The sequence below is a fragment of the Talpa occidentalis genome, unplaced genomic scaffold (genome assembly GCF_014898055.3).
Source record: "Talpa occidentalis isolate TD23 unplaced genomic scaffold, MPIMG_talOcc4v2.1, whole genome shotgun sequence".
Classification (NCBI taxonomy): domain Eukaryota; kingdom Metazoa; phylum Chordata; class Mammalia; order Eulipotyphla; family Talpidae; genus Talpa; species Talpa occidentalis.
This window is the reverse complement of record NW_026555331.1, coordinates 73,280,857-73,305,355: the sequence shown is the minus strand read 5'-3', so window position 1 is coordinate 73,305,355 and position 24,499 is coordinate 73,280,857. Positions and strand designations below refer to the sequence as shown.

Here is a 24,499-nt window from a genome sequence, read left to right as displayed (position 1 = left end):
AGAGATTGCCACTGCTACTTCTTGCTCCCACTGCTGGGACAGCACCCACTGCTGGGATTCTAGTTTCATATGTCTTCCCTTGATCATTATATAGTGTCCATATATCTTCCCTGATCATTATATAGTGCCTGTCTGTGTCTCTTGTCACCTTTTTTAGCTTGAGGTCTATTTTATCTGATATAAGTATGGCTGTCCCTGCCTTCTTTGTGGGAGGGAGGGCATAACCTTGTAGAATTGTTTTCCAACACTTAACTTTCAATTTATGTTTCTCTTCAGAACTTATGTGTGTTTCCTGGAGACATCAGAAGATTGGATTCTGTTTTCTAATACAACCTGCTTCTCTGTGTCTTTTGACTGGTGAGTTTAGTCCACTTACATTTGGGGTTATTACTGATTACATGGAAGTCTGGAATTGCCATTTTGTTCATTGTTTTTGTGCTTCTAATCAATACCTTGTTCAGGTCTCCCTGTTAATTCCTCTGTTGGTTTGGATTTTAAGGCTTGTAATGTTTCTTGGAGTGGAAGTTTAGTAATAGTGAATTTCTGAAGATTTTGTTTGTCTGAGAAAGTCCTTATTTTTTCCTCATAAAGAAAGGAGAACTTTGCAAGGTATTGTGTTCTGGGCTAGCTTTTTTTGTCTAGGAGTTTTTTGAGTGTTATTTTATTCTCTTTTTGCCCAATGTATTTCTTCAGAGAAATCTGATGTCTGCCTAATCGGTTTTCCTTTGTAGGTAATCTGTTTCATCAGCTTCATTATTTTTTCTTTGCCTTGGACCCTTGGAAGTTTTACTATTTTGTGTATTGCTGTAGTTTTCCTTTCATTATGGTAGTTTAGCATCCTTCTAGCTTCCTATATGTCTTTTTCATTTCCTTCTTTTAGTTTGAGAAGTTCTTTTCAATTATTTCCTTGAATAGTTTTTCAGTTCCTTTGTTTCCTCTCCTTCTGGGATTCCTATGACTCTTATGTTTCCTTTCCTCATTGTGTCAAATAATTCTTGAAGTGTTTCTTCATTCTCTTTCCTTCATATTCATATTTTCTTTTTGGATTCTTTATGTTTCTGTATCTTCAACAGTACTGATTCATTCTTCCATATCATCTATCTATTTTCATGGCTTTTTCCAGAATTTTTCAGCTCCTCCATTGATCTTTTAACATCCTGCAGTTCCATTATTTTCTTACTTAAAGTTTCAATCTTGTTCTCCTGTTCACTGATTGTTTCTCACAATATTCTTTTACTACTCTTCATTTTCTCTTATGTCTTTAAGTTTATTGGCAACTTTGAATTCTTCATCTGTCCAGCAGAAAAATTCTTCTCTGTCAATGTTGTTGGGTTCTGGAGAATGATTTTCTTTCTGTAGCATATTGGTCTCTCAAGGGCTTGCTTGACCATTTGTATTTTTCTTTCACCCCATTGTTTGTTTTTGGATTTGCTCTGCTGGGTATGTGTTGTCCAGGTGGGTGTCCAGGCTGCTGGGACCAGTGAACACTTATCTGAATGAGCTGCTGGCAAGGTAACATGAGTGGTTGTGTGGCTTCTGGCTATGTTGGACTACTCCCTTACTCAATACTTGACCAGGCTGTGGCTGGCAGAGTCCCACAGAGGAACATGAGAATTCTGTTGTATTGTGCAGGGCCAGAAGCTACTTGTCCCAGAGGTAACAAAGTCTCTGAGTGCTCAGTGTCCCTCCCAGAGGTGCATCCCCCCTCTCTGCTGTTGTCCTTTAATATTGGTTACTTAGCACAACAAGGTGATTTTTCTGTTTTACCTAATTATCTCTTAAGCTGTTTTCAAACCTTGTTGCTTGGTCTAAGTTGAATAATGTAGGAATTCTCTGTCCTAAACCTTTTTGGAAAATGAGATTTGGATATTGGTTCAGCTAACTCATGGGCAACTCTGATTATTTTAAGAACTTTTGTTCTTAAACACTCTTGCTTTAAAATTGACAGTCCTGTCCTGATGATGCCTGAATGAGTGCCAGGCATTGACACCATTAGATGTACCAAAGAGTCAAGATAACCAAGAATCTGATAACAAACCCTGGGGGCTGAATGTGACAAATACCAAGAACACAAACTATGATGGACTTCTCTGATAAATTGCTTCAACATGACAGGCTGTTCTGCTCTGCTGTTTTGCTTATGACTGTTTTTGTTTAACTCATTATGAAAAGGCCAGCTCAAGATGAGATGGTAGAATGGCCTGTCCATTCTCTCCAATCAGTGGCCATGGGAGAATGGTCTCTTCAGGGTGCGAAGACCTCCATTCTCTCAGATCAATGGCCAGTGATCTGAAAAATGAAACTGCTTATAGGTTCAATTCCTATCTCTGCTGATTGGCTTTTTGATAGTGACAGACAGGAGAACCCAGACTTATTGCAACTAACAGTATTACATGGTATGTGTTGTTTTATGATGTGTTGTCCAATTTGAGGTATGATCCTTTCTGCCTTGATATGCCGTTCTGTTTTGTTACATGGGTAGGAAATTAGAGTTCAAGGCTTTTGCCATTCCTCTGCCCATAGTTCCCGAGTCTTGAGGAAAGGAACCGGAGCCTCCAGACAACACTTTGTGTTGCTCAGGAAATCTTGGAAACCAATCTTGCAAACTTTGGTGGGTGTGGGTCAAGAACTTATAAGCTAATAGAGCACTTGCCGCTTCATAAAGAAGTCTCCCAACTGGGGTAGCTATAGCACCCATCAATCATAATAAATGTTCTATGCATCTTGAGAGGTACACTGTCAAACAAAACATACTCCAAATCCTGCAATACAGCCCTACTTGGTTATAGTCCTGGCTTCAGGAGATACAAGGCTTAGCAGAAAACATTTAATGTATATTGAGTCTTTCCTTTTGTTGTATCTTAGACTGGGAGCAAACTACTTTGGATTTTCTGTAGTAAGCTACAAAAGTGCTTATTGGTTTGCTGAGTCATATTAAATTGGAAAACTTCTGAACTGCTTATTGGTGCCTATGGAAAAAAATAGAGAGATCTTAGTCTAAATTTCTTATTGGAAAAAAAATGAATTACTAAGAATAGGGCAACATAAGGAGAGAAATGTAGAGAAGTATCTTGGTGTGGCTTTCTGCAAATTCTAGTCATACTAAGGCCAATAATATATTTTTTAAAAAGCCTCTAAGATTTCAGTAGCCACTAAGGAGCACTTTTGACCTTTCTATTTTCAAAACCATAGGTTTTAAAGAAAAAGAAGTTCTTGGAAGAACTATTCTAGGGCGATGAACAGCAGAATGTAAAATATCTCGATCTATCCCCATTTCTTGTTCTGCTGTTTGTCCTTTTGTCCTTTTTGTTCTTCATATGAGAAATCGTAAGATTAGAAAGGATTCATTTTTATAATAATCCTGTGATTACATTTTGGACATTGACATTTGAAAGTGGCATTCAAAGACTGAATTTTTTCTGGCTAAAACAAGGTTTTGGTTTTTTTTCCCCCTTTGCAGAACAAGTATCTCAAGTTTAAAAGACCACCCTTTCTCAGAATTTAACTGGTTAAAGATAAGAAGGAGAAAAAATAGAAAAAGTCATGCTTTTAAATCAAAGCCAGTTCCCTCGCCCTGATTCATTAAGGAATGGGGATACCTCTTCTCAGATATTAAATTTAGCTAGGTGAAGATATAAACTTGGCTTTCTCAATTGTTTTACATTAAACATGGAGGAAATTTTTAAAAATAAGATCTTCACCTGTTTATCATGTTTGTGAACAAAGCTGAAACATTTGCTTTTTTCTCTTTGACACCCCCAGAATGTAAAGTATTCTTAATTCTCATGGTAATATGTTTCTTTTCATAAATTTAAGAAGACTCCTTTTCACTATAATAGACAATTACCATGGTTATTGCTGAAACCTTGATTGTAATGTCATATTTGAGACCAGACTGTTTTTAGGAATTCAGATAGATCTGAGTTTTCAAAGGAAAAGCAGCCTAAATGCCTTGCTTTCAGGGTTCCAAGTCTATCAGGAAAAGAGTAAAGAAAGTCACCCTTTATCAGATCTGGGAACTCCAGGAGACAAGGATATTTTTGGAGACCTCAAAAGAAGAGGAATTTACCCAAAGATATAAGTATCACAGGCAAAGTCTGATGAGGCAGTCTTAGCATAGTCCTTAGACTTGAGAGGCCATTAAAAACTTCATCTGAGATTTCTCGTAAAAAGTTCCAGCAAAGCATATTTTTTAAAGGATATGGTTTTATTTTGTTCTTATTATGCTTATGAAAATAACTGGTCAAGTTTAATGAAACTAGATTTAATTTGCAAATAATTCATTTTGCTGTGATTATTTAGTAAAATTGGAGTAGAAGTGGAGAAAAAGATGTTTCACTATTATATACCTTTTTATGCACATCAGATTCTAAATCCTTTTAATCATTTTCTACTTTTCTGCTTTTACCCATGAACCAGACTCAACCCTGAATTTTTCTAATTTCTATGACTTTCTAAACTAATGTTTCCTAACCTTTTTGGCTTGGATTGATTGCAAACTAAGGTTGTCTTTTTCTGAGACTGCTCAATCTGAAAGTGGGGAAATTTGTCAACTTCAGAGAGGTTATCAAGATGTACATTTCTTCTGATTGTTGCTGTTTTCCTAAATGCCCAATGACATCAAACTGCGAGCAGGGAAACCACTGTCTGTCCTCACCCCATCTGAAGATGCTTTGACACTGAAACTAGAAACCTTCCCTGGATTCCCAACTGAATGGATTTGTTTGTTTCCTTTTTACAAATGGTTATGGAAAATGGATTTGTATTCTGCTTCAATTTTTCATTTTTATTTTTCTATTATTTCTATAGAAATGACTCTTACTATTGTTTGCAGCCACCTAAGGACTGTCTCCAGCAATTGAATATAACTAATTAGATTGCTTTCTTCTCAAGATAGGATTGATCTTTCATCTATTTTTATTTATTTTTTTCTTTCATCTACTTTTAAAATTGTGGAACTTCCTGGGCCTCCCCGGTGGCGCAGCGGTTGAGCGCTGGGTTGCGAAGCTGCCCGCAGCCTCTGCAGCACTGGTTCGATTCCCGGCTGCTCCCCGGCCACCAGAGGAGGGTCCCACATGGTGCGCAGACCTCTCCTGCCACCCGCTGCTCCCCTCAGCAGTGTACTTTGGTCTTTCTGCCTACTCTGCTCCCAGCTCTGGCTCTGGTGAATTCTCTCACCCTCCCATGCTTCTGACTGTACCCAGTGCTTGTATGAATAAATAAATAAATCTTTTAAAAAAAAAATTGTGGAACTTCCTTTAGAGAACTTCAAAAAGGATAAAAGTGGAGGTTCAGTCTCAATAAAAGAGTCAGATAGGTTTTTCTCAATAGGTCCAAAGCAGCACTCTTGTCACTTTGGTATGGGAACTAGCAAGCAATCAAGACCCTGTGAGCCTTGGGAGATCTGTTATCATTACTTAAAGAGTGAGGATTGTTTTTGCATTAAGAGTAGTAGCCCCACTACTGTTCTTGCTTAATTTCTTTGCCTTTCCATAATGGAAGAAGAGATCACCATGTCCTAAACTCCAGCCCTTTTCCCAATAGAAGCAGCTGTCACTGTTCTCCCATTTATGACCTAGGAGAATATGGTTTGGGGAATCTTACCCATTTCTAGATTTATCAGTAAACATGTTCTCTCTGTCTAAGAAATTCACCTTTACTTAAAAATAAGGGTAAGGTTACTCCATTCTTGTCTGTCATGTGAAGACTCCTCCTCTGTTTTTGATGCCCCATGTCCTAAAACACAGGATAAATATCCCCAATATTCTCCATTATTCTTTAATTCACAACTATAAATTCTCTGTACATGTTATTGAATTGTATTTCCTTTGCCAAGCTAGCTGATACTGTTTTTATTATTCCTTCCAGCATAAGAAGTCAGAGCGGGGGCTGGGGGAGGTGGGCAGGGAGGGAGGCCTCCCTAGTGGTGTAAGGGGTTAAGACACAGCTCTATGAAGCAGTTCGCAGCCAGGCAGCAGGAACTCGATCCCCAGCCAGGGAGGTGACCCACATGGTGCAGCAGATCTTTCCTGGCTCACCTGCTGCTCCCCTCAGCAGTGTATTTCAGTAAATCTGCCTGTTCTGTTCCCTCCTCTGCCTCTGGTGAATCATCTCACCCACCGCACCTCTAGACTATATACCCCAGTTCTTGTATGCATAAATAAATAAACCTTTAAAAAAATAACTCAGAGGGGTACAAGATGATTTATTTTGTGCCCAAACAAAACCAAGCAGAGCTGTGATTGTACCCTCATAATGGGTGCCTGGCCAGGGCTCACACAACCATTTATCCAATTGCATAGTGACTTTACTCTCCCATGCTTCTCATCCACCACCTTAAGATTTGCACTTGAGTATGTGGGAAGCCCTGAATAACCTCCTTCTAGCCCCTGCTATAGATGTCCCCACGTAGGGAAATGCATGATATACAATGCATAGCATGCTGACTTGTAATAAGAATCACAAAGAAGCAAGCAAGGAGGTAGGAAGGCTGGTGTTTCCATAAGTCAGTCCTGGGAAGATGGAGCAAGTACCCTCCCATCTTTCCCATTGATCACAGCTATTGATACAAACCCTGGACAGAGGTGGGAAACACACACTGGAGAACTGTGAAAAGTAAATAAAAGCAGGTGGATGAGGGAAAGGTCAGAATAAAAGTTCCATAAAACATTGGTGAGTTTAGCTTTTTTTTTCTTCTAGCATTTTCCAGCCTGGATGCCAAGGCATCAAAATCTGGAAGTACACCCAGTGTGGACAAATAGGAATTCAGAGCATTTTGAATTAAAATAAAGTCCCTGTAGATCTGAGGGTGGGAATGTCCCCAAATTCTTCCCTCTTCCCCACCTTAGCTCCTAGAAGATAATATGAAGATGGCATGGTTACAGCAGTGTAAACTAGGTAATTACCTGAAACCCTAAAAGGAGAACAACCCTCTAAATAAAGGAATGTTAGTAACAAGAGGGTATGGCAACTACTTGATGCTTTCCATCTCTGCCTCTTGCAGTCAAGCCTTGGATACAGCTGCAGAAGCTGCATGGCAAGGTGGGGCAACCAAGGCCCCAGATTTCTGGCTGGGGCCATAGAAAGCAGGTCTCAGGAATATAAGGGTGAGCATGAAAAGGAGGTGGCTTAGGTGAGTGATCCAATAAATTTATATATGATTTCCTGGGTTCTCTATCCAACTGCACATGTGGGGTCTAATCCTTAGAGGCACACTAAACATCCCCGGCTGATCAATAGGTGGTGTAGATTAAGGACAGCTACTCAGGACAGAGTAGTCAAACACTTCATACATGATTTGACCCTGGTCTTGAAATACACAGGTGACATGATTGACTGCTAAAACAATGCAACCAACATTCTCTGGATAAACAAGATCCACATGTTCAACATAATATTCAAGATATCCAGGATACTTTTGCATGTGGCAGTCCATTTTCCCCAGTACCATTTATTGAACAGATTATTCCCAGTGTATATTATTGTTTTCTTTGTAACAAATTAGTTGCATTAATGCATTAAATATGCATTTTTTTTTATTTCTATACTCGTTTGTAATAGTTTAAAAACAGGAAGTGTAATATCTCCAGCTATGTTCCTCTTTCTCAAAATTGCTTTGACCATTTGGGAACTTCTGTGATTCCATCTAAATTTTAGGATTGTTCTATTTCTAAAACGCCTTTGGAACATGGATATGGAGTGCATTGAATCCGTAAATTGAGTAGTATGGACACGTGAACAGTATTCTTCAAATCCATGAAAATGAGGTATATTTCCATTAGTTAAAATCGTCTCAAAAATTTTTAATTTTTGTATTAGTTTTCAGTGTACTGAATGTTCACCTCCTAGATTTAATTGATTCTTAGGTATTTTATTAATTGGTTGAACCAGTTATAAATATAATTTTCTTTAAAAAAATTTTTTTATATAAGTACCATTGATTTATATCATTGTTAGGAATTTGGAAGTATAGGGTCTCCCCCTGCAGGAGAAGTCACTACAGTGCTTCCACCACCAAAACACCCATAGTCCTCAACCAGTTAGTTGTGCTGGATCCACACCCAGTTCTCACCCCTCCTCCCCTAACTCCTCTGGATGTCACAATTCTATGGTCAGTTTTCAAGTGTTGGTTTTAAAATTTGTATGTCTGACCCTTTTTTGGTTTCTCTATATTCCACATATAAGTGACACCATCTCATACTTGTCTTTCTCCTTTTGGCTTAATGGCATGAGTTTATCTTTTTTTGATTACCCAGTATCCATTAAGTGTATATACTACATCTTCTTGATCAACTAATCTGTTCTTTTGTCCTAAGGTTGTTTCTATAATTTGTTGTTGTAAATATTGCTGCGGTAAACATGGGAGTAAAAATTTCCTTTCAAATTAGAGTTTTTGTATTCTTTGAGTATATACCTAGGAGTGTAATTGCTGAGTTGTATGACAGATCCAATTTTAATCTTTTGAGAAAACTCCATACGTCTTTCCATTAGGGATGGATCAGTCTATATTTCAACTAAGAATCTAAGAGGGTTTCTTTTTTCCACACTTTTACAAGCACTTTTTGTTTCTGGTCTTTTTGATATGGTGTGAGATAGCATCTCATTGTGGTTTTTATTTGCATTTCCCTGATGATATGTGATAATGAACATTTTTTTTTTTTAATGCCTGCTAGCCATCTGTATGTCTTCTATGGAGAAGTACCTATATTGCTTTTCCGCCCATTTTTGGATTGGGTTACTTTTCTTCTTTTTGTTATTTGAGCTCTTTATCTTTGATTACTGATAATACCTTTTCAGATGCATGGTGTGCAAATTTCTCTTCCATTTGGTAGGCATGTATTTTCATTTTAGTTAGTTTCTTTTACTGTACAGAAGCATTTTGGTTTAAGTATTTCCAATTGGTTATATTTTCTTTTGTTTTCCTTGCTGCTGGGGATGAATCCACAAAGACATCATTGAAGCTTATATTGTGAAGTGTTTTTCCTATCTTTTCTTCTATGTATGTTATCATTTCAGGTCTTAAATCCAAGTCTTTTAACCACTTTGAGTTGAATTTTTTGTATGGTGTGAGGTAGTGTTCTAGTTTCATTTTCTTTCTCGTGGCTGTCCAAGTTTCCCAACACCATTTATTAAAGAGGATTTTCATATTCCAGTGTATATTCTTGACTCCTTTGTCATAGATTAACTGTCTAAATATGCTTATGTTTATTTCTGGGCAGGCAATTCTAGTCCATTATTTTGTGTATCTGCTTTTATTCAGTACCATGATGTCTTAATTATTATAGCTTTAGAGGATAGCCATATACTATCACATAGTCTGGAAGTGTAATGCCACCATTCTTCTTTATTTTTGTCAGGATAGCTTTGGGTATTTGGGGTCGTTAGTGGTTCCATATGAAGTTCAGTGATGTTTGTTTCATTTCTTGGCAGAGTGTCACTGAAATTTTGATCAGGATTGCATTCACTCTGTTTGGTGCTTGGTCATGATGGCCATTTTAACAATGTCAGTTCTTCCAAGCTATGAGCATGGAATATTTTTCCATTTCTTCCCATCTTGTTCTGTTTATTTTAAATTGTTGAATAGGTCCTTCATGGACATTGTTAGGGTTACTCCTGGCTATTTGTTTGTGATGTGGTCATAGATGTGATGGTTTTTGTTAATTTCCTCCCCTTCTAGCTCTTTGTTTGCCTATTGGGAGGCATCTGATTTTTGTGTCCACTGTGACCTGTCATTTTGCTGAACTTGTTTTGTTTTAATCAGCTTTTCAGTGTAGTCTTTAGGATTTTCCTATCTATGAAAATCCTATCTATTGATAGGATCTTGTAGTTTTTATCTTTCTCTTGGTTGATGTGGTGAATTATGTTTATTGATTTTTCAGATGTTTAACCCTCCTATGTCCCTGGTATAAATTCATCTTGTTATGGTGTATAATTCTTTTAATGCATCGTTGGAATTGATTTCCTATGATTTTTATCAAGGATTATTTGCATCTGTATTCATTAGGGAAATTGGTCTGTAGTTTTTTGTGTTGTCTTTGTTTGTCTTTGGAATTAGAGTACTATTGGCCTCATAAAATATATTTGAAAGTATTTATTCTCTCATATTTTGGGAAGAGTTTGAGAAGGAGAGGTATGAGTTTATCTTTGAAAGTTTGGTAGAACTCATTTGTGAAGCTATCCTGTCCTGGACCTCTATGTTTGGGGAGAGTCATGGTTGCTATTTCAATTTCTTTGCTTGTGGTTGATCTGTTCGGGTTTTTTTTTTTTTTTTTCCATTTCTTCTCTATTCAGTCTTGGATGATAGAATAATTCTATGAATTTTTCTGTCTCATTTAATATATTGAATTTATTAGCATATGTGTTCATAATAGTCTCTTATTCTCTGAAATCTGCAGTGTCTGTTGTAATTTTCATTTATTTCTTTTTTTTTAAAGATTTATTTATTTATGCATACAAGGTCTGGGGTAAAGGCCAGAGGTGGAGGAGTGAGAGAATTCACCAGGGACAGAGTGGGGAACAGAACCGGCAGATTGACTGAAGTACACTGCTGAGGGGAGCAGCGGGCGAGACAGGCGAGGCCTGCTGCACCATGTGGGTTTCTCCCTGGCTGGCTGGGGATAGAACTCGTGCTGCAGAGGCTGTGGATAGCTTCACAGGCTGTGTCTTAACACCTTGCGCCACCAGGGAGGCCCTTCATTTATTTCTGATTTGTATTTTCTCTTCTGTTTTTTTTTTTAAGATTTGTTTATTTATTCATACAAGAGCTGGGGTGCAGGCCAGATGTTCATGGGATGAGAGGATTCACCAGAGACAGAGTGGGGAACAGAACAGGCAGACTGACTGAAATACACTACTGAGGGGAGCAGTGGGCGAGACTAGAGAGATCTGCTGCACATGTGTATCACTTCCCTGGCCAGGGATCGAACTTGTGCTGCAGTGGCTGTGGATAGCTTCATAGTGCTGTGATTTAACCCTTGTGCCAACAGGGAGGCCCCTCTCTTCTGTTTTCTTAGTGAGACTTTGGCTTCATATTTTTGAACTGTCTTTTTTACTTCTATTTCTTTTATTTTGGCTCTAATTTTTATTAATTCCTCTCTACTAATGGTTTTTAATTTTGTTTGTTCTTTTTGTATTTCCTCACGGTGTGAAATAAGCTTATTTATTCGATAACCTTACTTTATCTTAATGTGGCCTATATATTGTTCCCTCTTAGTACTGTTTTTTTTTTTTTTTTTTTTTTAGTGTACTATAAGTTCTGGAAGATTGTGTCCTCATTGTTATTTGCCTGAAGGTATTTTTTTTTATTTCTTCTTTGAATCCTTGATTAACCTCAGTAGTTTTTGGTAATGTGTTGTTCAGTATCCATGTATTAGAGGTTTTCTCTGCAATCTTGTGATTGATTTATCATTTGATACCTTTATATTCAGAGAAGATACTTGACATGATTTCAGTGATTATGAATGTGTTGATACTTGTCTTGTCATCCAATATATGGTCAATCTTGGACAATGTCTCTTGTGCAAAAGAAAAATGTATATTTAGTCTTTTTGAGATGTAGTGCCCTATAAATGTCTATTGGGCCCATGTGTTCTAATTATTTGTTTCAAGCCCTTTGTCCTTATTTATTTTCTGTCTCATTGATCTGTCCATTGGTGAGAGTGGGGTGTTGTAGTCCCCTGCCAGAAGTGTCTTTCTTCTACTGTCTGTTTTAGTTGAGTTGATAATTGTTGCCTAATATATTTTGGTGCTCCTTCATTGGGTGAGTATACATTGATGCATGTTTATCTTCCTGAGGTATTGTTCTTTTAATCATTATGCAGAGTCCATCCCTCTATCATTACCTATTTTAACTGGAAATCTCTTATTTGATATGAGTATGACTGTCCCTATACTCTTTACATCCCATTCTCTTAAGAATTGTTTTCCAACCCTTTACCTTGAGTCTGGGTGTCTATCTTTGGAGTTTAGGTGTTTCTTCTGGAAAGAGTGGAAAATTGGATTCTGTTTCTTAATCCAATTAGACACTATGTGTCTTTTAATTGGTGAGTTCAGTCCATTACATTTACAGTGATTACTGATATATGAAAGTCTATTGCTGTCATCTGCCCTTAATTGTGTATTTCTATTTCCTGGTTCAGTTCTTTGTGCATGTTCCTCAGTTTTGTTTAGGTATGTGAGCTCCTATCAATATTACTTGGAGAAGGAGGTCTAGTGTCTGCAAACTCCTTCAGGTTCTGTTTGTCCGAGAAAGCCTTTATTTTTCCTTCATATTTAAAGGAAAACCATGTATTTTTGATAACACCATTCCATTCTCTCCTTGCCCATGGTGTTTCTTCAGAGAAGTTTGATGTTAGCCTCTTTGAGGTTGTCTGCTTCTTCTTTCTCACCAGCTTCACTATTCTTTCTTTGTCTTGAATTCTTGGAAGTTTCACTATTATATATTTTGGTATAAGACTCATTTTGTTTAGGCAACAGATGTTCTGTTATAGCTTCATGTGTTTGGGAATTTTGATCTATTGTTTCTTTAAATAAGTCCTCTGTTACCTCTAACTCTGTTTCCTCTCTGGGATGCCCATTATTATTATATTGCCTTTCCTCATGTTTCTTCCTTTTTAAAAAAGATTTATTTATTTGTGCATACAAGAACTGGGGTACAGGCCAGACGTGTGGGAGGAATGAGAGGATTCACCAGAGACATAGTGGGGAATAGAACAGGAGATGTCTGGTGCACCATCTGGGTAGCTCCCTGGCTGGCCAGCAATCGAACTCATGCTGCAGTGGCTGCGGATACCTTCATAGGCTGCATCTTATCCCCTTGCACGACCGGGGAAGCCCATTCTTCCTTTTTTTTTTTTTTTTTTTAACTTAGTTTCTCTCTTCCTTCACCTGGATTCTTTAAGTATTTGCATCTTCAAGATGACTGATTCAAGTTTCCATTTGGTATATTCTACTTTCATCTCCAAAATTTTTCAAAATTTTTCATCTCCTTTAGAGATCATTTTACTGTCTTCATCTCCATCATTATCTTATTTCAAGCCTCAGTTTTAATCTGTTCATTCATTTTGTTTTTCAAGACATTCATTTTGTTTTTTTTAATCTTAGATAACATTTCTGTGTTTTCTCTGTATTCTTCATTTTCTCTGAATTTCTTTATCATGGTAGTTTTGATTTCAGTATCTGATAGGAGGAACAGATCTTCCATGTATTTGTGATTGGGCTCTGGAGATTTGTTCTCTCTGCATACTGAAGTGTTCCACTATGGACTCACTTTGCCATTTGTTGTGTTTTTTTCTTCTCCCCATTATTTACTTTTTGTGCTGATGTAACTGGTGATGAGGATTCACTCTTAAAACCTCTTTCCAATGTAGTAGTTGACTCTTCAGTCCAATCTATTGAAATCTGTGCTGGTCTTTATAGTGCAAAAGATAATTAATCGCTCTGCTATCTGCAGGACTGACTCTCAATCTCGTATCTTCTGATTACCACTCTAAGAGCTATAACCAGTGGCACCCAGACCCTGTTGTTGCCTCTCCAGCTGATAGCCAGGCTCCTGCAGCTGGTAGGTGGCAGCTGGAGACTGTATTCTTGCAGTGGTAAGTGGAGGACAGAAGGTGGATGAATGTGGCAGTAGGTGACAGGGGCTGGGGTGAACATCTCTTGCTGCTGTGGGAGGTGGGCAGCCCAACGTCCCAGGACTAGTGGTGGACACCAGGGGCCAAATTGGGCTGACTCATGCTGCTACAGGATATATAATCCAACTTGAAAAAAAGATTCCTAGTTTATAGAAAATGTATTTCCATATATAGTCTTTTGAGATGAAGCAAATTTTAAATTTTTTACTAAATATGCATATATTCACAAAGTTATTTGAGAAAAAGCAATTTGTATATTAGGTGTTTTTTATCAGCCATTTACATATCTAGATAACTTTGGATTTATATTTTTATAACTCTATTTGTGCAAATCCATCACTCACCCTACACAAACACTCCAAGCCAATGTTCTATCCCCTTCTTTTTTCTAATCCTCCTCCCTTCCCACCGTTGCCTCTGGTAAATAGTATATTTCTCAAAGTAAATTCCATGACTTGGATCTTGCGGGTAATGCTGCTATGGACATCTAATAGCCCTCATGCTAATCCTAAACCTAATACTAACTATAACACTGAACAGAACTGTATTGCTAGCCCTAAACATAAGCATAATCCTACCCCTATTTCTAACCCTAACGATAAACCTGACTATATAGCCTTAACAAACTTAACTCTAAATGTAGCAGTAACCCAAAATTGACCTTAAAACTAATCATACCCTAACCCTAAACCTAATGGTAACCTAACCCTAATATTAATCCTAAACCTAACCCAAAAACTAACCCAACCACCCATCCCTATCCTACCTAAATTCACCCAAATCTAGCTCTCTACTCCTAACCCTAACCCCTTATCCTGATCACATTCTAAATGTCTAAATATAGCACTAAACAATAATTTTATAATAAAAAACATGTTATTGATATAAGAAATTTCTTATTAGTCACATAAATCAAAACTAACAAACAAGAAAATTGTTAAATTTAATTGTATTAAATAAAAAACATAAAAAAAGAGACAATATGGTGTTTGAGAAAACAACAAATGTGGGGGAAGACAAGACATGACAACTTAATTAAAACAAAATGAAGTAAACATTCATCATCTTACAATGAAAAATAAATAAATAAATATAGCACTAAACAAAGGCTAGTGCTAAATCTAACTCTAACTCTCAACCAAACAATAAATTAAAACTGAATTTATTACATAACTGTATCCTTAGCCATAATACTAACCCTACCCCATTCCTAACCCTGATATAAACATAGCCTTAATCCTAAACCTAACCCTAATGCAACTGTAACTATGTTTATCCTGACTCTAAATCTAATCCTTCTATCAAACCTAAACCTTACATTAAAGTTAATTGAAATCCTTACCTTATGCTAAACAGCAAAATTAACCCTAATACTAACCATATACCCAACTCTAACTTATCTGTAAACATAAACTCAGAAAACTCTAAACCTTTCTCTACACCTAACCCTAAACCTGATCAAACCTTAATCTAAAAAGATTTATTTATGCTTACAAGAACTGGGGTACAGGCCAGAGGTGCGGGAGGGTGAGGGGATTCACCAGAGACAGAGCAGGGAGCAGAACCGGCAGATGGACCTAAAACACTGCTGAGGGGAACAGCGTGTGAGACAGGAGAGGTCTGCCGCACCATGTGGGTCTCTCCCTGGATGGCCGGGAATTGAACCTGCACTGCAGAAGTTGTGGATAGCTTCACAGCGCTTTGCTCAACCCCCTGTACCACCAGAGAGGCCCCCCAAAACTTAATCTAAACCCTAACCCTAACATTAACCCTCAACCCTAACCTTAACCATGCCTTAAATCAAACCCTAAACACTTAACCTACCCTTAACCCTAAATAGAACACTCACAAACCCTAACCCCAATGCTAACCTAATCCTAATTTACGCCTAAGCCTTATCCTAAACATAATCCTTAGTTAAACTATACCACTAACACTACCCCTAAACTTAACCCCAAATGGATAATCCTAACACCTAATCTTAATAAACCCTATCCCTAATATTAAATTCACACAGACACTAACCATAAACCTATCTTTAACCTTAACACAAACCTTAAGACTAACCCTAAACACTTAGCCTAACATGTACCCTATTACTAACTCTAATCTAAAACTAACCCTAACTTCAATCCTGTATTTAAGCTTAACAGTAAATCTAAAACTACCCTAACCTTTTTTTTTTTTTTTAAGATTTATTTATTTGTGGGTACAAGAGCTGGGGTAGAGGCCAGAGGTATGGGGGATGAGAGGATTCACCAGAGATGGAGTGGGGAAAGAACAGGCAGATTGACCAAAGTACACTGCTGAGGGGAGCAGCGGGCAAGCCAGCAGAGGTCTGCTGTGCCATGTGGGTTGCTCCCTGGCTGGCCAGGGATCCAACTAGTGCTGCAGAGGCTACGGATTGCTTCATAGTGCAGTGCTTGACCCCTTGCACCACCAGGGAGGCCCTGAAACTACTCTAACCTTAAACCTAAATTATAATCTAAACTAAAATGGAACTAACTTTAGCCATAACATTAACACTTACCATAATACTAAACCCTAAATTTTACATAAACACTAATTCTGAACCCTAATTCTCATAACACTAACCCTAACAATAAACCTAACCCTAAACCATAATCATAAACTATTGATAATACTAATGAAACCCACAAACTTACACCTATTCCCTAAACCTAACTCTAAATCTAGCCCTAACCTTAAACTGACACTAGCACTTAACTGTAACTCTAAACCTAAATAAACAGAAATTCTAAACTTATCCATACTGCTATGGATACTGACACTACTGAACTCACACTGACCCTACCTAAAATCTAACTCAATCTCATACTAACCTAAAACAAAGTCTAATGTTAAACCTAGCCCTATAACTAAATCTTCCTCTAATAATTAACTGGAAGTTAAACTTATACCTAACCTTAACCATAACTCTAAATTCACTCAAACACCAATCATAGACCCATTTGTCCCTAAATCTAACTTTGATCCTAACACTATAAAGTTAAAGCTACCTTACACTAACCTAAACAAACACCTAACCATATTCAATCACTAAACCTAACCTAAACCTACCCCTTATCTTAAAACTAAACTTCAGTGACTTTAAACCTAACACTCACTCTAACCATAAACCTACAAAATAGCCCTAAACTAAAACATACTCTAACCTCAAGCCCCAATCCTTAATTCATCCAAACTAACCTAAGCATGATCACAACCCAATCTATCCTAAAGGTTAAACTATCCTAAACCTAACCCTAACCATCTATTTAAACCTAACACTAAAGGTAACCATAAAAACAACCCTTCATAAAATCAGCCCTAAATATAACCCCACCATGACCTAACTAGAAATCTAATTCTAATGCTATCCAAACCCTAACCATAATTTTAATCCAAAGATCAACAAAACCCAAGATTTAACTCTGCTCCTAACCCTGTCACTAATTGTACATTAGCCCTAACCTAGCCCTAAAGTTAGCCTAACACCAACCCTAAACTGACCATTAAACTTAATTGAAATTATAATTTGAAACCTACGTGCATATCTAATTTTAATATTAAGCCTAATCCTAAACCCAAACCTAATTCTTATCCTAACACTAACTCTACCCTTAACCTAGTGCAAACCCAAACCCTAATTCAAAGCCTAAACCTAACTATAACCAAAAACTGATTGAAATTAACCCTAAATCTAAACCAAACCCTAAAACTAACCCTAACAAAACTAAATCTAAATTTACCCAATCTCTAAGCCTATTCTTACTAACAGTAACTTATTACCAAAAACAACTTACATCTTCAGTTTTCTAATACAGTTTTATGTGGACTTTCCTTTTTTCCATTTATATCTTTATTTCAATTATATTTCAACTAGAAATATTTATTTCTAGTTTATTTCAACTAGAAATAAAATTATTAAAATGGTAGATAAATAAGAATCTATTAATTTTGCAGTTCTATCTAAGAATTTTTTTGTCTTGTTAACTGCTTAGCTGCAGCACCTAGCAATTAATTGGCCTGGTAGTAGATGCTCAATAAATATTTGCTAAGTAAACGTGGGCCAGAAAGTGGGGGATATGATGATTCTTCTATATAATTTTCTTCCATTTTTGCTTGCTTTCCTAGGAAGGATCCAGGTAAAGTGGACATAAAAGAAGACCAAAGGTAAGAAACTGACATAAAGAATTATGGCCAGTAGTATCTTGATTGTATTGATCCAACATATAGCAATGATTCTCTTTGGATTCAGGGTGCAGTTTCAGGATGAGGTTTTGACCAGGAAAGTCCTACCTGTTAGCTTCTAACTTTCAAGTGGCACAAACTTCAGTAAATAAATAACTTCTTTCTAAGTTCCACGTCTGCAAAACTGGGACTAATGGATTTAGTATTAAGGTAAGTGTTAATGTTATGGTTAAAGTTAGTTCTGTTTTAGTTTAGATTATAATTTAGGTTTAAGGTTAGAATAGTTTCAGGGCCTCCCTGGTGGCGCAAGGGGTTAAGCACCGCACTATGAAGCAATCCACAGCCTTTGCAGCACTAGTTGGATCCCCAGCCAGCCAGGGAGCAACCCACATGGCGCAGCAGACCTCTCCTAGCTTGCCCGCTGCTCCCCTCAGCAGTGCGCTTCCGTCGGGTCTGAACGTTCTGTTCCCCACTTTGTCTCTGGTGAATCCTCTCGCCGACACCCCCCCCCACCCCCCTACCCATCCCCGCACCTCTCCCCTCTATCCTAGCTCTTGTATACATGGATAAGTAAATCTTTAAAATATAAAAGAGAACAACTTAATATCTATGGTTTCATAATAGAACTCTAATTGGAGATTATGAATTGCAAATGTCTGTACAGAGTTATTTGAAAGAAAATAACATAGCTATCATTTTCTAATTCAGTACCAAGTATAGATTCTTAGTTATACTATCTTTACAAATTTATTTGTTTGAAAGAAGCAACATATCTCTTCAGTTATCTCACAACACTCAGTGGAATTTTTCAAGGAAAGGAACTTATAGCTTCAATTTCGATACAAATATTAGAGACAATGCTTAGTTTTGCTGGGATATGTTAATCTACATAGAGTTCTTTGGAAAAAGGAACTCATTCCTTTGATATTCTAAAACAACTCTTGGAGAATATTTTTAGTTTTACAAATCTCCAGGTAGTAATTTGAAAGAAAACAACTTGTATGTTATGTTCTCCAATACAACTCTAAGTGAAGATACTTGCCATTACTGGAATCAGTCTATAGAGTATTGTTATAAAGAAAGTATAGGGTAAATGGCTTTCATACTTTTCTGCCCTCCCACCATTAGGATTGCCCTGCTTGATGGGGCACCTGCAGTTGTGACATTGTTGCAAACTGTGTTGTTTACTTCTGTGGGCCATGGGAGGGGTATTGAGAGAGTCACCAAGAGGAGAGAGGCAGGAGAGAGAAGGGGAGAAAGAACACCAGAGAAGCCCAGAGGGAAGACTTGCTGGGGGCTTAGAGGCCTCTTGGCCTCCTGGAACCCGGGCACCCCTACCTGCTATGTACCTGTTTGCCACACTACATGTAAAGCTCAATAAAAACCTGAGAAAGCCACTGAGGGCTCCAAGACTGTCTGCTTGGATCCTGGAAACCTACTCTGTGCCCTTCCTGCCTCTACAGAAAGTAACATACCTTTGTCTTAAAAAAAAAAGAGATTTATTGTATTTATTTCTGCATACAAGAACTGGGGTCTAGGCCAGAGGTGGGGGTGCGGAGATTGAGAGGATTCACCAGTATGGGGAGCAGAACAGGCAGATCCACCGAAATATACTGTTGAGGGGAGCAGCAGGCAAGACAGGAGAGGTCTGCTGCCACATGTGGGTGAGCTCCCTGGACAGGGATCTAACTCATGCCGCAGTAGCTGGCAATAGTTTGATAGCGCTAAGACATTAACCTCTGTGCCATTAGCTTTTAATACAACTTTAGGAGAGTTATATGCTCTATATTTATATTATTATATAACAAAGCATATACATAAATTCTTAATGTTACTGGAATATGTCAACAAAGAGTTTATTTAAAAGAGAGCAATGTATATTTTCAGTTTTCTTTTTTAATATTGTATTTTATATAATTCTTAATAATTTTTCATTTTTGCACAATGTATGCATTTTCATACAATTGCAACCCCCCTTATTTTGACCCTAATCCTTCTTCTCCCCGCCTCCCATAGTGTATCTCTGCTTTATAGTTGCTTGTTGATTTTGATTTTACTTTGTATTAATTAGTCTTTTTCCTGGTCCCTTATTTAGGTTTTCTAAATTCCTGCTATGAGTGATACCATCCGGTATTTTTCTTTTTCTTTCTGACTTATTTCCTGATCGTGACCCCTTCTAGCTCCATCCATGTTGCTGCAACTGCATGTGTTTATCTTTTTTGATTGCTCAGTAATATTCCATTGTGTATATGTACCACATCTTCTTGATCCAGTCATCTATTTTTGGGCATTTGGGTTGCTTCTAAAACTTAGCTATTGTAAATAGTGCTGCTATAAACACAGGGATGTTCCTTCTACGTTTTGTGTTGTCGTCCTCTTTCTTCTCATCCCTTCTTACTCTCCTTTTTGTTCCTGGTATTCTTCTGAGACATGCCTAGAGGGTCATAGCAGTTGAACAGAGAAATACATACCACCCAGACTCCAGGCACCTCCCAGTGGACTTGGCCTCAGCGTGTGTCTCAAGGTACATTACTCCACATGAGACTCTCAGCTACCACAAGCTGAGATATCAGATCCCATCTATGCAGTGGGAGCCAGAAAAGCTGGGGCTCTTAATACAAAGCACAGCTCAGAACAACACCTACTAATAGAAGAGTGTCCAGATGTGTACCAACCACATCTACTCAGACACTAGAGAGACACATCCATGCCTGAGTAAGAGAAATAAGATGTAATGCCTACCAGAACAGTGGTACAGGGGCACTATGAACAGAACAAAGTCCAAGGCTAACAATTGGAAGAAAGAAAATTACGAATGGTCAAGCATGCCATTCTGGGAACAATATACCACAGAAATAAAGTCAGACTCCAGAACCTGATAACATGGACACAGAAGAATATCTCCACCTAACAGACAAAGAATTCAAAAAGGCCATGATGAAAACAATTAAAGAGTTAAGAGGAAAACTCAGAAAGAGATAAGAATGTAATCGATGAGCTGAAGGAGAAAGTGAAGGAACTCAAGGATATCCAGAGATTAGCAGAGGAGCTCAAGAATTTGGGGGAAAGCCATGAAAATACAATGAAAGAAGTGGAAGAATGAATGAGTACTCTTGAAGATACAGAAATAAAAATAACAAAAATAAAGGAAAGAGCAGTACAAATTAAAAAAAAATGAAGAAACACTTACAATGCATAGAACCCTACTTCCTCATGGAGATTGAAACCTACACTACTGGGAGACCATTAGATAAATGAGGAGATTAAAGAAGAAATTAAAAAATACCTGAGACAAATGACTATGGGGACACATCTCTCCAGAACATATGGTACACAGCAAAAGCAGTTATGGGCCTCCCTGGTGGTGCAGTGGTTGAGCGCTGGGTTGCGAAGCTGCCTGCAGCCTCTGCAGTGCCGGTTCGATCCCCGGCTGCTCCCCGGCCACCAGAGAAGGGTCCCATATAGCGTGCAGACCTCTCCTGCCGCCTGCTGCTCCCCTCAGCAGTGTACTTCGGTCCTTTTGCCTGCTCTGCTCCCTGCTCTGGCTCTGGTGAATTCTCTCACCCTCCATGCTTCTGACTGTACCCAGTGCTTGTATAAATAAATAAATCTTAAAAAATAAATATTAAAAAAAAGCAGTTATGAGGAAAATATATAGCAATACAGGCTCACATCAAGAAACAAGAAAGAACTCAAACAACCAACCTAATCTCCAACCTTAAAGAACTGGAAAAAGAACAATAAAAAACCCAAAAGCCAGTAGAAGAAAGGAAATAATAAAAATCAAAGCAGAAATAAATGAAATAGAAGTTAAAAAAGTAATCCAAAAAATCAATAAACCAAAAGTTAGTTCTTTGAAAAAATAAAGAAAATAGACAAAGCCCTGGCCAGGCTCACAAAAAAGAAATGGGAGAAAGCACACAAAAAATAGGGTCATAAATAAAAGAGGAGAAATTACAACAGACACAGAAGAAATCAAAGCAATAATCATAGATTACTGTGAACATTTATATGCAAACAAGTTCTATAATCTAGAAGAGATGGACAAATTCCTAGAGCTACATATCATCCAAAGAAAGATAAAGAAGAAATAGAACAACTAAACAGACAAATTACAAGCAGTCGAATTGAAACAGTAATCAAAACCCTACCCCAAAACAAAAGCCCAGGACCAGAAGGCTCCACAAATGAATCCTACCAAAACGAACTAGTGCTTATCCTACACAAACTCTTCCAAAACATTGAGAGGGAAGGAATACTACCAACTACAATTTATGAAGACAAGATTGCACTAATACCAAAACTGAACAAGTTTTGTCTTACAATGTTTTACCTATATTTTTTCTATATATTTTATGGATTCAGGTCTTATGTTCAGATCTTTTATCCATTTTGAGTTGATTTTTGTGCATGATGTGAAGTAGTAGTCTAGTTTCATTCTTTTGCATGTGATGGTCCAGTTTTCCCAGCACCATTTATTGAACAAATGATCTTTGTTCCATTGCAATTTTTTTGTTCCTTTGTCAAATATTGGTTGTCCATATATGTTCGGCTTTATTTCTGGCTTTCTATTCAGCTTCATTGGTCTGTGTGTCTGTTTTTGTTCCCAGTACCACACTATTTTAATTATGGTTTTATAGTATACTTTGAAGTCTGGGAGTGTGATACCTCCATTCTCCTTTGTTTTCATCAGGAGAGCCTTGGCTATTTGAGGTTTTTTGTGGCTCCATATGAATTTCATCAATGTTTGTTCTATTTCTTTGAAGAATATAATTGAGATTTTTATTGGCATAGCATTGAATCTGTACATTGCTTTTGGTAGGATGGTCATTTTAATGATGTTGATTCTTCCAATCCACGAGCAGGGGATGTCTTCCCATTTCTTTCTGTCTTGTTCTGTTTCTTTTAACAGTGCTTTATAATTTTCTTTGTGAGGTCCTTCACCTCTTTTGTTAGGTTTATTAGCAATTTTTTTTTGTTTCAATTATAAAAGGGATGGTTTTCTTGATTTCTTCTTCTTCAGATTGATTGCTTGCATATAGGAATGTGACTGATTTTTCTGTGTTGGTTTTGTATCCTGCTAATTTACTAAGCTGATTGTTTTGATTAGTTTTTCTGTGGAGTTTTTAGGGTTCTCTATGTATATTGCATTGTCTGCAAATAGTGGTAGTTTTACTTCTTTCCCTATTTGGATTTTTTGAATGTCTTTCTCTTATCTTATTGCTCTCGCTAGGACTTCCAGTGGTATTATATTGAAAAGCAGTGGTGAACTATGGAGAGCTGTGTGGAGATTTCTGGACCTACTAAACATAGAGCTTCCATATGATCCAGCAATTCCACTCCTAGGTATTTACCCAAAGGACACAGAAACATCAATTCCAAAGAGCACCTGCACTCCTATGTTTATAGCAGCACTGTTTACAATAGCTAAGCTTTGGAAACAACCCAAATGCCCAAAAATAGATGACTGGATCAAGAAGATGTGGTACATATATACCATGGAATATTACTCAGCATTCAAAAAAGATCAACACATGCAATTTGCAGCAACATGGATGGCACTGGAAGGGATCATGCTCAGCGAAATAAGCCAAAAAGAAAAAGAAAAATACCGGATGGTCTCACTCATAGCAGGAATCTAGAAAACTTAAATAAGGGACCAGGAAAATGAATATAAGAAAGTGAAAATCAAAATCAACAAAAAACTATGAACCAGAGACACTTTTTGGGGGGTGGGGGTGGGAGGGGAAGGATTGGGGTCAGAATGGGGCGTTTGCAATTGTATGGGGGAATATAAAAATAAAATTTAATATTGAAAAAAAAAAAAAAAAAGAAAAGCAGTGGTGAGAGTGGTTTTGTCTTATTCCTTGTCTTGTTCCTGATCTTAAAGGAAAGGCTTTCAGCTTTTCACCATTGAGAATAATATAGCTGTGGATTTGTCATATATGCCTTTTATCATGTTAAGGTATGTTCCTTCTATCCCAAGAATTTCAAGGGCCTTCATCATAAGTGGATGTTGAAGTTTGTCAAATGCTTTCTCAGCATCTATTGATATGATCATATGTTTTTTTCTTTTTGTTGATGTGTTGAATTACATTAATTTTTTTCAGATTTTGAAACATCCTTGTGCCCCTGAAATAAATCCCACTTGATTGTGATGTATTATCCTTTTGATGCATTGTTGGATTCTGTTGGCAAGGATTTTGTTGATGATTTTTGCATTAGTATTCATTAGGGAAATTGGCTTGTAGTTTTCTTTTTTTGCTTTTGGTATTAGTGAAATGTTGGCCTCATAGAAGGTATTTGATAGTATTCCTCTCCTCAATTTTTTGAAAGAATTTGTGTCAGATAGGCACTAATTCATTTCTGAACGTTTGGTTTGGTCTGGGCTTTTGTTTTTGGGGAGTGTTTTGATTACTGTTTCAATTTCACTGCTTGTAATTGGTCTGTTTAGGTGTTCTATTTCTTCTTTAGCTAGCTTTGGATGGTTATATCATTCTAGGAATTTGTCCACATCTTCTAGATTGTTGAACTTGTTTGCATATAAATGTTGATATTAATCTTGATTATTCTTTTAATTTCTGCTGAGTCTGTTGTAATTTCTCCTCTTTTGTTTATGATCCTATTTATTTGTGTTTTTTCCCATTTTTTTCTATGTGAGCCCAGCTAGAGGT

At 37.4% G+C, this 24,499-nt stretch overlaps 1 long non-coding RNA gene across 1 annotated transcript; it reads left to right on the top strand.

The window, feature by feature from the left end:
* The first annotated feature begins 278 nt into the window (after positions 1-278).
* Positions 279-17,974, top strand: LOC129145305 (uncharacterized). The gene is made up of 3 exons (XR_008550656.1): positions 279-357; positions 17,769-17,807; positions 17,893-17,974. It is a non-coding gene; the product is annotated as an uncharacterized LOC129145305 (long non-coding RNA).
* Positions 17,975-24,499: the final 6,525 nt, after the last annotated feature.